At 39.4% G+C, this 13,898-nt stretch overlaps 1 protein-coding gene and 1 pseudogene across 3 annotated transcripts in view; both read left to right on the top strand.

The window, feature by feature from the left end:
* TTC33 (tetratricopeptide repeat domain 33) overlaps positions 1-13,898 on the top strand; it is a 40,260-nt gene that overhangs the window by 12,554 nt on the left and 13,808 nt on the right. The window lies entirely within an intron of this gene.
* LOC109376172 (cell division control protein 42 homolog pseudogene) lies at positions 94-1,176 on the top strand (annotated as a pseudogene).

The following is a 13,898-nucleotide window of genomic DNA, read 5'->3' as shown; positions in this document are numbered from 1 at the left end:
TGTTCAGCATCTTAGCTGTAGAGGGCAGTGTCACTGGCCCTCATATGTGGGATCCGAACCAGGGCCCTCTGGCGTCCCAAGCCAGCTCTTAACCAGCGCGCCACTCAACCGGCCTGCTTTTTAACGTTTTAATATTCTTTTATAAGACAATTGATTTGGGCAGTGCTGCCAACACCCTGGCAAGAAGCTGAGGTCATCGGATCTGAAATATTTAAAGTGGATAGAAAACTGTTTCAGCAATGCAGACAGTTAACTGTGTTGTTGTGGGCGATGGTGCCTTTGGTAAAACACGTCTCCTGGTATCCTGAACAACGAACACAGTTTCCTCTGAGTATGTACCGGCTGTTTTTGACAACTATGCGGTCACACTTATGATTGGTGGAGAGCCATATACTCTTGGACTTTTTGGTTCTACCGGGCAAGAGGATTATGACAGATTAGGACTGCAGAGCTACCCACAAACAGATGCATTTCTAGTGTGTTCTTCAGTGCTCTCTCCATCCTCATTTGAAAGTGTGAAAGAAGAGTGGTTGCCTGAGATAAGGCAGCACTGCCCACAGACTCCTTTCTTGTTTGTTGGGACCCAAATTGATCTCAGCAATGACCCTTGTACTATTGAGAAACTTGCCAAGAACCAGCAGAAGCTCCGGAGACTGCTGGAAAGCTGGCCCGTGACCTCAGTATGTGGAGAGTCAAGTATGTGGGCCATTCCGCACCCAGCACGCAAAGGCCTGAGGAATGTATTTGATGAAGCAGTATTGACTGCCCTGGAGAAGAGCTGCAGGTGTGTGCTGCCACGAACATCTCTCCAGAGCCTTTTCTGCACAGCTCGTGTCAGCATCATACTAAAAGCCATGTTTAGGCCAAACTAAAGATTAAAAATTAAAATTTATTTTTGCAGTAATGACAAATGCCCTGTACCTACCCACATGCACTTGTATGAGACAAGGCCCAGAGGTATCGCCCCATTTCCCCCTCTTGGTACTAGTTAATTTTGAAGAATTAACTAGTGATGAGTACCAGTTTTTCTTTTGTTGAAAATTTGTTTGTTTAAAAGTAAGGCATGTTTGTGATGACTCGGTAACAGACTAACACGGGTTATTGAAGTTGCTCCCAGGTTCCACTCCAGAGAGTAACCTGAGACATGTAGGGTTTTTGTTTTTTTTTCATTTTGTATGTGTGTGTGTGTGTGTGTGTGTGTGTGTGTGTGTGTGTGTGTGTGTGTGTGGTTTGTTTTTATTTGGTCCTTTAAAAAAATTCATTAACCATTAGCCCTTCAGGGGAGGAGGATGGAGCGATTCCACATTCCACTTCCTAGATCTAGTTTAGAAAACATGTTCCCCACTGGGTGCTCTTAGGAAGGAGTATAGAAAATGCTTCATTTAATAATATACTCCTTTTTAAAAGGTGAAGGGATTAAGAAGTACAAATTGGTAGTTACAAAATAGTCATGGGATGTAAAGCAAGGCATAGGGCATATAGTCAATAATATGGTTCTAACTATGTATAGTGTCCGGTGAGTACTAGACTAGACAGGGGATCACTTCTTTTTTTTTTTAAATTAAATTTATTGGGGTGACAATGGTTAGTAAAATTACATAGGTTTCAAATGTACATTTCTGTACTACATCATCTATATATCACATTGTGTGCTCACTGCCAAGAGTCAGTTCTCCTTCCATCACCATATATTGGGTGTACAGCATCACTATGCTGTACACCTGAAATTAATATAAAATAATATTGAATGTCAGCTATAATTGAAAAATTAAAAAAGGGGGGAAAAGGTAGAGGGGAATAAGAGGTCCAAATTTCCAGGTATAAAACAGATAAGTCATGGGGATGTAATGTACAGCATAGGGAATACAGTCAATAATATTGTGATAGTGTGTTACGGTGTCAGATGGTTGCTGGCCTTATCATGGTGATCACTTTAGGTATATAAATGTTGAATAACTATGGTATACCCTTGAAACTAATGTAATATTGTATGTTAGCTATATTTTTAATAAAGATCTTAAAAAATAATAATAAAAGATCATCCAAGTAAGTAAGCATGATATTATCCAAAATGACTGGCGATGATTCAAAAATACTGTATTACAAGAACTGATGGGTGGTTGCCAAAGGCCAGGGTGGGAGACGGGCAAAATGGGTGGTCAAAAGGTACAAACTTCCAGTTATAAAATAAATAAATCATAGGAATGTAATATATGGTGACTATAGTTAATAATACTGGATTGCCTATTTGAAAGCTGCCAAGAGAGTAAATCTTAAAAGTACTCTTGGCAAAAAAAATACTTGTTTTATAAATATGTACAGTGATGAATGTCAACTAGACCTATCTAGTTACAATTGAAACTAATATAATATTGCCAATTATACCTCAATAAAAAATGAATAAAATAAAATAGTATACTGTTTTTTGAAAGTTGCATTTTCTCTCCACCCTTGAGTAGGTCCAGCATTTGATGAAACTGATGCAGGTGGGTGGAGCCTGTCATGCCACTCCTCTTTTCTAGGATGCACTATATAGAGGATGCCAAAACAATGTATACACTTTTTAAGAAAGGAAAAAACTGTATTAAAATTGTAATACTCAATATATACCGATAACAAAAGATGAATACAAGTCACGTTTGACTTCTGCAATTACAAGAGGTGCTCAAAGTGGTTACCATCAGCATAATTTTAATACAGTTTTTTCCTTTCTTAAAATGTGTGTACATTGTTTTGGCACCCTCTGTATATGTGACTGTGACTGTCAAGGAAATTTGTTAGCCATTTGCTGATTTTTTTTGAAGTTCTAACTTCTTTCACTGATAAATGAAGAAAAGTATTGCACCTTTTGAAATACACCAAATGGATTGAGTATGTAATTAAAAAAATATTTTTTTAAGTCATTGTATTATACACTTAGCATACATGTGCAGCTTAATAGTATATGATATAGTTTTTCTAGAACATATGAGGGGTGGTGCTAGAAGTCAGATGTCTGTGGAGTGATTCACATCCTCTTTCAAAGATGGAGACCTGCTTCATTAAGAAGCTCGGAGTTGGGAGAACATTTAACAGCACGGGGACCAGTCAGGGGACTCCCCTTATTCCTGTTTGCATGAGGAACCCTAGAGCAGCTATGGAAGCTCTCTAGTTTTATAAAAATCATGGAGAGAGCCTTATGAAGCCTCTTCCTAAGTGTTAAAAGGGATTTTGTCAGTTTATTTTTGCAGTAGTTTCCAATTTTGAAAAACATTTAGGTAATCTCCACCTTCCCCAAATCTTGTAGATTAATTAATGTTGAACCACTGCTTTCTCATGTTTCAAATCTTTGTATATATATTCTTTTCAGATGTATTAAACAAACAAAACCCTTAAAATTGATTTGAAAAAACTATAGCAACATATTGGAGATTTATAACATATAGAAGTACATATATGACAACAGTAGTTACACAAAGCAGCTGGAGACAAATGGAATTATATTGCTGTTAGGTTCTTACATTATACTCATATGTGAAGTGATAGACTGTCACTTGAATGTAAACAGTAACCAACCACTAAAAAATAATGAGAGACTCATAAGCCAATAATGGGGATAAAATGAAATAATTGGAAATTAAAAGTTTTTTAAAGTACCATTTAAATACCATCTCCAGCAAAATTATTAGGAAAACTATTCAACAAAGTATGTGTTAAGGTACACTGAAAACTATAAAATATTGCTGAGAAAAATTTAAGAAGACCTGAATAAATTTATATATATATTTTCATGGATCAGAATAAGTTTTGTTAGGACATCAGTTCTCTTCAAATCAAGCTGTACACTCAATGTAATTCCAATCAAAATTGCAGCAAGCATGTTTTTGTAGTAATTGGCAAACTTATTATAAAATATATATGGAAATACAAAGAATCTAGACTAGCCAAAATAATTTTATGGAACAAAACATACATAGAGAACGTAGACTATTTTATTTCAACACTTACAACATTCTGTACCTTTATAGTATTAGTGTAAGGATAGACATATATAGACCAAGAAAAGAATATAAGATACAGAAATGACTCATATATATGGTCAGTTGATCAAAAATTAAAACTTATGGTTATCAAAAGGCATAATTAAGGAGATGAGAAGTTAGGCCACAGACTGGGAGAAAATATTTACAATAAATATCTGACATAGGACTTGTTTCTAGAATATATAAAGAATCTCACAACTCAATAAGACACATCCAATTAAAGAATGGGCAAAATGTTTGAGTTGAAGCTTTATAAAAGAAGACGTATAAATGGCCAATAAGCACAAGAAAAGTGTGATTAGTCGTAAGGAAATTCCAAGTTAAAACAACAACGCACTGCTACATAACAACTAGAATGCTAATATTGAAAAGATAGACAATATCAAGTAAGGATGTGGAGCAACTGAAACTTTCATACATTGCTCCTAAAAATGTAAAATAGTTTTACTACTTTGGAAAACAGTCTTGCTGTTTTTTATAAAGTTAAACTTACGCCTTACCATGTAATCCAGCAGTTCTGCTCCTAAATATTTACTCATGAGAAATGAAAACAATACCATGCAAAGTCTGGTCTAACAATGTTCTTAGCAGCTTTGTTCATAGTAGCCATGAACTGGAAACAACCAAAATGTCAATCACCAGGTAAATGGATAAACTGATATATCTATCTATTCAGTAGTATCCCATTGAGAAATGACAAGGTATAACTGATGCATCCAAAAATCATTATGTTCAGAGAAAGAAACCAGAAAGAGTGCCTATATTCTGAAGCCATCTATGCAAAACCCTTTAAGCACAGATCTAAGCTATAGTGACAGAAGATAAGTTGTGTGGGGCCAGGAATTACGGTGGGGTGACTGAGAAAGGCCATGGGGAACTTTCTGGGTTGATAGAAATGTTCTTTATTGTGATGGTTATGATATTTACATGGGTGTATACATTTGTCAAAGCCCTGCAAAGAGTATGCTTAAAATAGATACATGTTTTGGTATGTAAATTATACTTCAGGAAACCTGATTTAAAAAACCAAACTTGAGTACTGATGAAGTGTATAATAATTCTGTATTTGTTTCATGTCTGTATGTTCAGAATGTATTTTTGTTCTATTAGGTTGTCGGAAAAGTCATGACATATTTTTTCTGTTTTTTGTTGCAAAAATGCGTCATGACTTTCCTGACAACCCAATATATTTGCTATTATTTTGCAAGTTAACTGATAGAAGGGACATTTAGATTTCAATAAAACTCTGACTCTGGATATTGCAGATTTTGGGGTCTTGATCATTTTATCACCCTGTCAGCCTTCAATCCATCCTGTGCTCTCTGGGAGGGTGGCAGAAGTCCCCAGTCTTAGTCTAGAAGCTGGGTGGGGAGTTTTTCAGTTTCGTGTATTCACAGACTGAGTTTGAATGTCACCACCTTAATTTAGCATTTCAGAGGGTATATAATAATCACATAACCTTTTGGGGGATGGTTTTTGCTTGTTTTTATTTTTGTAAAATGATGGCAAGGATTATGTGCAACAAAGTATGGAACAGCTTTGAACTTGTAATGACCCTTAGAGGGTATAGAGAAGTGGGGGTGCCCCTGGAAGAATTGCTTAGGGACGTGGGCCGGGAGGAAGGCTGATGACGGAGGGAGCCACTTCTTTCTGGGATATGTTCTTTTGCCTCCTTGCGATTTTCTTCTTCTTCTTTTGAACCCTCAATATTTTCTCATTTAGTTTTATTTAGCACAGAGAGAGTTGTCTGAACACGTGAAATGTAACACGATCCAAGTGTGTTAATGTCGCCCTTCCTCCAAAGGAGGTGCCATTCTTCAGCATCACAGTCACCCACTGTCGGTTTACTTTGTTAGTAACTAAGTGGAACGACTCTTAGAAAAATTTGGTGTGCAATGGAATGGTTTTTAAATTCTGAATCTCTGCCTTGTAGTACTCATGATTCCTTGTAACCCAAAGCTGGCTAACTCTTCTACCCAACCTCTAAGTAATTTAGTTATTTATAGAGACGGTATAGTGAGCCTAGAGGTTGAGTGTGGAACTTAAAGTTATTTTACCTCTGTTCAGATCCTAGCTTTATCGTTTCTACCCGTATAAACCTTGGCAGATTATTAACTTTTCAAGTATCAGTTTCCAGTTTCCTCATATGTAAAATAGTGAGATTTAGCTCATACACTATTGGGGGATTAAAGAGCCAGTCCACGTAAAAGCTTACCATGCCACCTGGCACCTGAAAGGCACTCAATACGTGTACTTTAGATCTTATGTTTTAGGATTTTATTTGTGATTGGTACATTTCACATAGTATTAAAGGTTTTTGTAAGTTCCTTTGTTCGGATATCATTTTCTAGAATTATTACTAACTAGTATATGCCTCCTTAATAAAAAGGCACAGCGTGGGTCCCAACTTTGCTATGTTGGCTTTTAAGGTTTCAGCCACTAGGTGGTGATATCTGGTTATATAGCTAAGTGGTCCATCTTTCTCTGTGAGAATTAGTGTGTATGTGTGTGAAGCAGGAATCTAATTAGAATTTACCATGCATTTGTCTCTTGTCTAGAAAAGTGTACCCACCAACGTGACTCTGAGGGTGATTTGGCCATGTGACACGCATTCTGTTGAGCGCTAGCATGCATGTATTTCCTGCCCATGATCTTTATTTTGATGTCACCTGTTCCTCCCCCTCTTTTGGCTCCTTCTCACGGATATACAAGCACACCCTTTGAGCATCCATGGAAAAGCTCCCCTTGGCTCCACATGCCCTACTATTTCATTTCTCTGCTGCTCTTCACCACAAACGCCATTTCTTGATGAATCATCCTCTCAGTTCATTCCAGTCAGGTTTCTGTCCCCACTAATCCACTGCAACCACTCTGGTAAAGGTGAGATGAGTTCCACCTTGTCAGATCTAGCCATCCTGTCTCTATTCTCTTTACTGTACGTCTCACAGTTTGGCCTAAAAATGCTGCTCCCTAATCTACAACACTGTCATGCTTTCCCTTTGTTTCCATGGCCACTCCTTCATCTTCTTTGCTTGCTCTTTTCTTTTGCTCATTTTCTAAATATTGGTGGGCCATAGTATTTAGAAAGTGCCTCTTGTCTTTTCCATTTACAGTCTTTTCCTTCTTAAACTTCCATGATCTCCCGGTTTCAGTACCATCTCTATGCTGATGGCTACCAAATTTATGTCTGCAGTGCTGCCTTCCCACTTGAATGTGACTCTGAAATCTCCGATGCCTACTTTATACCCACTTGGATGTCTAATTAGTATCTCACACCTGACATGTACTGAACAGAACTTGTGATTTTTCTCCCAAACACCTGGTCCTTTCCACTCTTCCCTGTGTCAGGAAAAGGCCCCACCATTTACCCAGTTACTTAACCCCAAAAGCTGGGAGTCAACTCTGCTGGTTTATGTGCCAACCAGAGCTAATCAGCCCACTCACCTCCAACTCCCTGTCCTTGAGACAGCTCATGCTGTTCCTATGAGCGTAAAGCCCTGGCAGCTGCTGCTGTCGCCACAGACCAAAGAGCCGCCAATGACAGTGAAACTAGCCCGTTGTACCTTGACACTGGCCAGACTGGACCTGTAGATGCTGTAGACTGCATCACACACCCAGAAGTCTGAGTGGGTTAAAGCCTTGTAGGGGAGACTTTAGTGGGAGACAGGGTCTGGGAGGGAGCCTTCAGGTCAGTTCTTCCCCCCCCCCCTCGCCACACACACACACTAGACTGTTTCCAAGACACAGATTTCATACAGTCTCTCTGAAGAAGATTCACAAGATTAACAATCATCTGTGTTTGTTTGTTTTTGAAGCTGTTGCCAGCTAACATGCAACTGGTATTTCTTCTCCTTTCTCCCCGCTCACTCGCCTCCTGGGCTACGTGTGTAGGCCTCAGGCTCTTGTTTCCCAGGTAACCCAAGCCAAAGCATCATCCTGGATTCCTTTACTTTTTTTTTGTTTTTTTTCTCCTCATATCCAATGCAAGTTGAGTTGACTTTACTTTTTAAACATATTCTAAATCTTTTATCCTCCCCTTTGTTTTCATTGTTGTCATCTGGTCTAATCTATTGTCGTCTCTTACCTAGCTGGCTCTTGTAGCCTCCTGACTAGTTCCCTGTGCTCATTCTTACACCCCTGCAGTCCATTCTGCTCCCCTGGGCCTGGCTGAGTTGTTCGGAATGTTAATCAGTTGATGTCTGTGCTGCATCAAAACTTGTGGGGTCCTCATCACACATACAGTTGACTCCGTACTCAGAACCTGGCCTACTGACGGGCCCCTGCGTGATGGTGCCTTTGACTTAACTCTCACCTCGCACTTGTCTTTCTCCTCCTCCTATGGCCACACGGGCTGCCTTTTCTTCCTTCCACACGTGGTGGGTTTGGTCCTGCCTCGGGCCCTTTCTTCCCCTTGTCTGGAATGAGCTTTCTGCAGATCTTCGGTTGGGTGATGACTTTTTAAACAGTCAGATTCCAGCTCACATGTCTTCCCCGAGGCCTTTCCTGACCATGCATTCTGGGTTGCCATCCAGTCACTTCCTATCACGTCACTCCACTTGTGTTTTATTATGGCACTTACATATTTTAACGTATGTTGTCTCTTGCTGCCTTCTTTCCACACTCACATGTTCTAGAATATAAGATTTAGAAGAGTAGGGTCCATTGATATCTTGCTGAATGCTACATCCTCAGTACCTAGAATACTACCTGGCCCAGAGTAGGTACTCAATAAATATTTATTAAATGAATAAGCTGATAATCTAGAGCTCATTAAACTTGAAGCTATAATAATTAGAAATCTAATTGGGAGCAAAGTAGCGAAACACTTTGACATCTCTATCTGGTAAATGAGTGTGCTAACTTACTTGGCTTGATCACCAGCTGTTCTTCACCTTATTGTAGGGTATTAGCTCATCCTGCCCTGTGTACCCCTGGAGCTATTCATTTTGCTTCCTTCCTTGTGCTAGTTCACTTGCATCCTGTTAAGGTCCTCTTTAAACTGGCTGAATCAGACTGTGGTCACTTATTAACCATAGGGACTTTAAGCCAAGTTTTTATCTTTTAATGCTTCCTACCCAACAGCTGTGGTAGGGCTGTGTCTGATCAGTGTGTTCCAAACTGAAGTTGAAATAAGAGATATGCTGTAGAAATGGTGAGAGACCATTTATTTATCAGGTGCCAAGTTTCCTACAATCCAAAAATGGAGGAACTAAGTGGTGTTACCCTTTATTTGTAGGCCAGGAGAAGTCAGTCAAAGAGAGAAATGAGGGAGGAGAGGGAATTCAACCGGCTAACAATAGCGAAGCCAGTGCCAGCCATTCCTGCTTCTCTTTCTACCAGGTGAAGGCAGCTCACTGTCCTTTAACCCTTCATGTGCCCTGTGGGCAGCAAAGCACCTTTCCTGTAGCAGCGCCTCCGCTGTCAGCGATGGTTGTGTTGTTTTGAGAGTAAAAGCTGGGCGGGTGAGGGGAGAGGACATTTTTCTTTTCTCCTCGAATCCGTGTGCCTGTGTGTGCCATGTATGTCTGCCTGCCTGCCTAATGAGAAGAGAAAACGAACCTAGTGATGGTCAGTGTCATCTGGAGCTTCTTAGCTTATTGTGTATTTTGGGATAATGTAAACTCAGGTACCGAAGCAGCTGTGGGGATGGGATGGGGTAAGCCATCCTGTCGCTCAGTGCTAGTGCTGTTGGCATGTTAGACAGAACGGTTCTTTGTTGTGCAGGAGTGCCTGCCCTTTACCTTCCAGAAGCATCCCTGATCCCCTGCCACTAATGCTTTCATGTCAGAGTGACAACCTCAAATGCCTCTCTACATTGCTTTAATGCCTTCCATGGGCTCATAAATAGGACCTAAAGTAAAAGGGACATTTGACAAATGTGGCGAATTTTAACAGTGGTTGAGCCAAGTAGAGCGGGGGTTGGCAGACCTCACCCAATTTTTATAAAGTTTTATTGGGACACAGCCGTGCACATTTGTTTATGTATTGCCTATGGCTGGTTGTGTGCTACAGCAGAATTGAGTCCTGTAGTTACTAGTCACAGAGACTGTATGGGCCCAAAAGCCTAACCTCGTCACTGTATGGCCCTTTACTATGCTCACCCTTGGTCTAGAGACCAAAGGCCTCCCTCCAGGCCCTTCCTCAAAAGGCGCAACGACTCCTGAAACCTCAAGCACCCTAGTTTCTTGTGGCCCCTATGCTATACCTGGCATTCTAATCTCCTGGTTCTTCCTACTCATATTCCCAATCCTCTAGTCATGGGAATTTTTAGAATTTCTGTATCTGGAACGGTGAAATGAAACAAAGTAAGGATTAAAGTGTTTGCTACTTTTGTCTTAGGGTAGAATTATTATTATTTTTTGGTTGTATTATCAGCATGCTAACCCCTGTCCCCTCTCTTCATGTCTTCCATGCTTCTTTCTGATGCTTTCTGACTCCTCTTGGAGGAGGTAGGACAAATGAGGTAGATACTAGGTAGATGTGTGCCCAGCCATGGGTGGTGGAGAGAATACAACTAAATCTATCCTTTGATCCCTGAACTCATTAGTAAGGACAAGATAAAAATACATGGAGGAATTAAAGAAGAATTAAATGGGAGACAGCATTGGGGTATTTGGAGAAAGCACTGGCCTATAGTTACAGAGCTACCGTCAGATACTGGTTTTTTAGGATTAATACCATGTGCCTTTGGATTAGTCTCGTAACTGCTTTCAGACTTTGTTTCCACATCAGTAAAATGAGAACAGGTAATGCCAATCTTATAGGACTTTTATGAGTACTAAGTGAAAGTAACTGTATATTAAACAATTATATTTAAAATGCTTTTGAAAACATAAATGTTACTATGTGGTCAACTAAGTGGCATTCATGACTTCATGAGGAACACGGGATTTTAAATTGGTGTTAGGGGAGAGAGAATCTCTGAATAGGTGAAGAGGAGGAGAAACAGAGTCCTAGGTGCCATGTGTGTGTGCACTGGAGGCCCACGTGACAAAGGCACGCTGTGTGGGAGGGACGCCGCAGACACAGCTGAGTGGAGCAGAGGTGTGGGTGAGGGTAGTAGAGCAAAGATTGCACAGATGGGCTAACACTGCAAGAAATACATTTGTTGCCATTAAGTTCTGCAGAATTTACTGCTATTTCATTTCTTAGAAAGTTATGAGTAAAAAGATTATTATGAAGGAATAAGTTAATTTTCCATAGAAAGAAGACAGAGTATATCACATTTCCAAAGTTTTTCACATTGTGTCTATAATAATATTTGGAAATATTAGAGATAGGCTTGAAATCACCTACTGCTTTTGGAGGTAATATTAAAGCTTAGTGGATAATAGCACCAAAGAGATTAAATTTCTCTAATGTATATATCCTTTTTGTGGAACATTGTAGGGAATAGCTATAAATAATCAGAAGTGGGTGTTAAGTTATATTAAGTATTATTGAGTGTCATGTACTTTTTTCTCCGTTATCTGTTACATATGAAACCTTTCCTAATTTTTTTCTGAGGTGTGCTGTACGTGGTCATGTGGATTTTAGACTTTAATAAATTGTTGGATTTAATGTGCTAATCCTTTATTTAGGATTTTTTTATTTATCTTACAGACTACAAAGTTTTCAGTGATCGTTAGGATTAACTCTCTTTTCTCAGATAATGTATCTTTCTTAGGATGAAAGAGACTTTACTTTTATTGCTAGATTTTCCAAATATACTGAGATGTATTAGGAGTCTTAGGACTACATTTCTAATTGTGGAATTTAAAACTTTGGATTAGGCAGTGGCAGCTATTTTCTTGTCAGGAGCCTGTTCAGTATTGTCCCAATTCATCCCACAAAGCTGTGGGTATTCCTTGTATTTACCTTGTTTTTTTCAGAAATTATTGATATATGTCAGGCGTTATAGCTGCATATACCTTGATGAGCAAAATACTTATCGCACTGTCTACATAGAGCTTTTGGTTTAAACAAATACAGAAATAAATGTGAAGTTTCCAGTTGTTCTATGAAGAAACATCTGGGTACCAGGAGCCAGTATTCACCAGAATGATTTAGATAAGGGGTCTCAGAGGCTTTCTTTGAGGAAGCAAGAAGGCAAGTGATTGGGTTCATCCAGGGGTAGGGAGGGAGTTCTGTTTATTGTTTTGCCTTTTGTATACTTTGTGATTTTATCACATATTAAACGTTAAAATAAGGCAATGTGCTATCGTCTTGCCCGTTTACTAATAGAGTATTTTTATTTGGCCCAAATTATTCCATGATGCGGAAATTAATTTTCTGTGAATTTATTTTGTGTCATTTATGTGTATGCTAAATGAATGAATAATACAGGTGGTAAATATTTTGAATGATCCCTGTATCTGAAATAGAAATTGGGAGATTGAAATTGTGTCTTTTTACTTATTTCAGAAAATTCATTGTCTAGGGTAGCGAAAAGTACAATAGGGTAGTTGCTTTCAATACAAAAACAACTAAGAAATGTCCTGCACTGGGTAGAAGTTGGCACCATTGTCTTAATTTGCTTTCGAAAATGACCTTTCTTCGGTTGTGTGTACACCTTCATGTAATTTCAGAGCTCCTTCCTACTGTTTCCAGAGTGACTGGATCCGTCCTAAATTGTTTGTTCTTATCTATAATAAATTATTGGGTTGTTGGAAAAGTCATGACGCATTTTTGCAATGAAAAACAGAAAAAATATCTCATGACTTTTCTGACAACCCAATAAAAACTTTGAAAGACATGTTTGTTTCTTTGTGTAAATAGTTTAAATTTATTGAAAGTAGGTTTTATGACTTAACCTAATCCTATAGCCTCATCATTTTAGTAAAGGATAGTGAGGTATTCAGTACAACCTGTCTCACTCCCTGCCTGACGGACTTCTCTCCAGGTCCCTGTGAAATCACACACCCCGGAAGTTCCTCCTTCCTCCTCCCCTGGCTCCTCATGTATTGCCTTTCCCCTTCCTTCTCTGCGTGACCTCTGAGTTTTGAAAACTTCAGCCCTGATGTCTTTTCACTTTTTTATCTGCACTCTTTCTCTGTATGTGATCTTACCCAGTCCTATCGTTTAGTTTATTGTTAACATTTTTTTTTAAAGATTTTTATTGGGGAATTGGGGGGATGGGAACAGTGCTGGGGAATTGGGGGAAGGGGAACAGACAAGTTGCTGTCGTTTTGTTCTTCAGTCTAGTTGTGGAGGATGTTGCTTCACTGGTCCAAGTTGTCACCATCATTGTGCTCTTCCTGGGCGAGGCAGTTCAGTCGCCGGCTTCTGGATGGCCGCTCACTGAGGCTGCTGGCCGCTCACACTGGCTGCTGACTATATACAGTAGCCCATGGCAACCCACTGCCACAGGGGCTGCAGCCTACGCCGTCGCCGTTGCCGGCGACTCATAACAGCCCAGCTCCAGGTTGAGCTGTTGTTCATCATCTTAGCTGTAGAGGGCAGTGTCACTGGCCCTCATATGTGGGATCCGAACTGGGGCCCTCTGGCGTCCCAAGCCAGCTCTTAACCATCGCGCCACTCGGCCGGCCCAAAAAAGAGTTCTCTTTTCATCCCTTATAAAGGTTTTGAAGATAGTGTTGATGTACTTGTTCTGTTATTTTTTACAGTTTAAATTAAAAGTGTTCATTTGAAGCAGATCTTTTAAGTGTGTGTGTGCACATGTGTTTTGAAGACTAGATTGAGAAAAGAGGACATAAGAGGCTACTGCTTTATTTGTGTTTCGTTATAAGGATTTCCTTCCATTTCTGTAAAACTAAAAATAAAATTTTAAAATTCTAATTCTAATTGTTAAATATGTAGGCTAGTTTCTAGAGGATTAAACAACCTGAATATCACTTGTATTTTCGATATAATCTTATTATATTTAAAGAGTATTAG

The sequence above is a fragment of the Hipposideros armiger genome, unplaced genomic scaffold (genome assembly GCF_001890085.2).
Source record: "Hipposideros armiger isolate ML-2016 unplaced genomic scaffold, ASM189008v1 scaffold_1056, whole genome shotgun sequence".
NCBI lineage: Eukaryota > Metazoa > Chordata > Mammalia > Chiroptera > Hipposideridae > Hipposideros > Hipposideros armiger.
Note: the sequence above shows the minus strand (reverse complement) of the source record. Positions and strands in the feature narration are given on the sequence as shown.